Raw genomic sequence first — 4,005 nt, 5'->3', positions numbered from 1 at the left:
TGATCCCATTGCTTTAGATCATAATGGTTTAGATTTTGATGATTGTCACATCTCTGAAGTTATAAAGTTCTTACAAAAACTTGCTAAAAGTCCTAATGCTAGTGCTATAAATTTGGCCTTTACGAAACATATTACAAATGCTCTCATAAAAGCTAGAGAAGAGAAACTAAAACTTGAAACTTCTATTCCTAGGAAGTTAGAAGATAGTTGGGAGCCCATCATTAATATGAAGGTGAATGATTTTGATTGTAATGCTTTATGTGATCTTGGTGCAAGTATTTCTGTTATGCCTAGGAAAATCTATAATATGCTTGACTTGCCACCATTGAAAAATTGTTATTTGGATGTTAATCTTGCTGATAATTCTACAAAGAAACCTTTGGGGAGGGTTGATAATGTTCGCATTACGGTTAACAATAACCTTGTCACTGTTGATTTTGTTGTCTTGGATATAGAATGCAATGCATCTTGTCCCATTATATTGGGAAGACCTTTTCTTCGAACTGTTGGTGCTATTATTGATATGAAGGAAGGTAATATTAAATATCAATTTCCTCTCAAGAAAGGTATGGAACACTTCCCTAGAAAGAGAATGAAGTTACCTTTTGATTCTATCATTAGAACAAATTATGATGTTGATGCTTCGTCTCTTGATGTTACTTCATTCACACTTTCTGCGCCTAGCTGAAAGGCGTTAAAGAAAAGCGCTTATGGGAGACAACCCATGATTTTACTTCTGCACTTTTGTTTTATATTTGAGTCTTGGAAGTTGTTACTACTGTAGCAACCTCTCCTTATCTTAATTTTGTTGCGTTGTTGTGCCAATTAAAGTCTTTGATAGTAAGGTTCATAATAGATTTGGATTACTGCACAGAAACAGATTTCTTGCTGTCACGAATTTGAGCAGTAGTCTCTGTAGGTAACTCAGAAAAATCTGCCAATTTACGTGTGTAATCCTCAGATATGTACGCAACTTTCATTCAATTTGAGCATTTTCATTTGAGCAAGTCTGGTGCACCTAAAAAATTCGTCTTTACGGACTGTTCTGTTTTGACAGATTCTGCCTTTTATTTCGCATTGCCTGTTTTGCTATGCTTGATGGATTTCTTTGTTCCATTAACTTTCAGTAGCTTTGTGCAATGTCCAGAAGTGTTAAGAATGATTATGTCACCTCTGAACATGTGAATTTTGATTATGCACTAACCCTCTAATGAGTTGTTTTGAGTTTGGTGTGGAGGAAGTTTTCAAGGATCAAGAGAGGAGGATGATACAATATGATCAAGGAGAGTGAAAGCTCTAAGCTTGGGGATGCCCCGGTGGTTCATCCCTGCATATTTCAAGAAGACTCAAGCATCTAAGCTTGGGGATGCCCAAGGCATCCCCTTCTTCATCGACAACATTATCAGGTTCCTCTAGTGAAACTATATTTTTATTCCGTCACATCTTATGTGCTTTACTTGGAGCGTCTGTTTGTTTTTGTTTTGTTTTGTTTGAATAAAGTTGGATCCTAGCATTCATTGTGTGGGAGAGAGACACGCTCCGCTGTTGCATATGGACAAATATGTCCTTGGCTTTACTCATAATGTTCATGGCGAATGTTGAAACTGCTTCGTTAATTGTTATATGGTTGGAAACGGGAAATGCTACATGTAGTAATTGGTATAATGTCTTGAATAATTTGATACTTGGCAATTGTTGTGCTCATAAGGATCATGTTTAAGCTCTTGCATCATATACTTTGCACCTATTAATGAAGAAATACATAGAGCTTGCTAAAATTTGGTTTGCATGATTGGTCTCTCGAAGGTTTAGATATTTTCTAGTAAGGGTTTGAACAACAAGGAAGACAGTGTAGAGTCTTATAATGATTGCAATATGTTTTTATGTGAGTTCTGCTGTACCGGTTCATACTTGTGTTTGCTTCAAATAACCTTGCTAGCCTAAGCCTTGTATTGAGAGGGATTACTTCTCGTGCATCCAAATCCTTGAGCCAATAACTATGCCACTTGTGTCCACCATACCTACCTACTACATGGTATTTCTCTTCCATTCCAAAGTAAATTGCTTGAGTGCTATCTTTAAACACTTCAAAAGTTATTACCTCTTATTTGTGTCAATGTTTTATAGTTCATGAGGAAGTATGTGGTGTTTATCTTTCAATCTTGTTGGGCAACTTTCACCAATGGACTAGTGGCTTCATCCGCTTATCCAATAATTTTGCAAAAAGAGTGGCAATGGGATTCCCAGTCCCAAATTAATTAACCTTCATAATTTTACAAAAAATAGACACTCCTCCATGGTATGTGATTGTTGGACGGCACCCGAGGATTCGGTTAGCCATGGCTTGAGAAAGCAAAGGTGGGGAGGAGTGTCATCTAAATAAAACTAAAATAAAAAGGCACTCCTTCATGGTATGAGATTGTTGGCAGGCACCCGAGGATTCGGTTAGCCATGGTTTGTGAAAGCAAGGTTGGAAGGAGTGCCACCCAAAAATAAAAATGTTTCATGGGAGCCGCTCTTCGAAGGTTTGTCTGGCAAGGGGGTTAGAGTGCCCATTACCATTCGTTGACAACAACAAACACCCACTAGTAGGAAAACCCTTATAGGCGGAGCTTATTTCTGTGGCGCACCACTAAATATGCGCCACAGAATATTATTTTGTGGCGCACCATTCTGGGTGCGCCACAGAAATAGCTTAATTTTGTGGCGCACGCTTTGGTAGTGCGCCATAGAAACTATGTGGGGCCCACATCCTGCCACCACCAATTATTACTGTAGGTATTTCTGTGGCGCACATGTCGTGCTGCGCCACAGAAATAACTCTTTCTGTGGCGCACGTGCTTCAGTGCGCCACAGAAGTAGTTGATTCTATGGCGCACCTGCTCGGGTGCGCCACAGAATTAAGGGACTTATATCATCTCGCCCGTGCCCTCCCCCGCCTGTTCACCTCTCCCCTCTCCCGAGCCCCTCCCCTCTCCCCTCTCCCGAGCCCCTCCCCTCTCCCCTCTCCCCTCTCCTCCGTGGTCGCCTGGATCCGCCGCCGCCGCCTTCCTCCGTGGTCGCCTGGATCCGCCGCCGCCGCCTTCCTCCGTGGTCGCCTGGATCCTCCATGGTCATCGCTGCCGCCGTCGCCGCCGCCTTCCTCCGCGAGGGGCGCATGCCGCCGCGGTCCTCCCATCCCCGCCACCTGCAGCACAAGCTGCCCCTACGGCGAGGAGGGGCCGCCGCGAGGAGGGGCCGCCGTCGCGGCAAGGTGGAGGAGCCGCCGCCTCCTCCTCCTCCTCCTCCACCCCTGCCGTCATCTTCAACCTCGTCCTCCACCCCTGTCATTGGTGCTCTCTCTCCCCTCCCCTCCTCTCCCTCTTAATTCCTCCTCCGCTGCCCCTATGGCTTGTGTTTGCAAGCTCTGGTGATCATTTGATCACCAATTGGTTGATAATTACTTACTGCTTTCTCTATCTATGCATGTTGCTTGATATACTGTGTTGTTGCTTGATTTGTATAGCTTCTCACCATGTACTGGTGGTTGCTTATGCTTTGAAAAGCATATGAATGGATGCATGATGCTTGCCAAGCATCCCTGTTGCCTAGCAGTTGACTAATTCATTTGTCTGTGAAACTTTATCTTGTTAATGTAGATAATTGAGATGAACTACTTTGCAGTAATGATTCTATTACTGTATTTACTTAAGCTAGATGGATGCCAACTATTGTTGGGGACCCTAGCTTCATTTTGAATCCTGTTGGGTAATGATAAGTGTGTAGGCTTGGTGGTTTGGATGGTTTGGTGGTTGAATTGGCCTTTGCAGTCATGAACTGCTGGCTTGGTAAATCATCTGGGATGGTTTCCTTCCTAGTTCCATTTGGAAGATGCTACTATTCAATTGGTTGGCATAACCATGGTGACTTGAGTTGGTCAAATTCCCGGTCCTTGCCATTTGTACCAGGCTTCACTTGGTCTATGATTAAATGATGACCAAACATTGTTATTCCACCCTATGTGCT

Source organism: Lolium perenne, chromosome 5, assembly GCF_019359855.2.
Source record: "Lolium perenne isolate Kyuss_39 chromosome 5, Kyuss_2.0, whole genome shotgun sequence".
In the NCBI taxonomy this organism is placed as follows: Eukaryota; Viridiplantae; Streptophyta; class Magnoliopsida; order Poales; family Poaceae; genus Lolium; species Lolium perenne.
The sequence above is the reverse complement of the archived record's forward strand: the minus strand, read 5'-3'. Positions refer to the sequence as shown.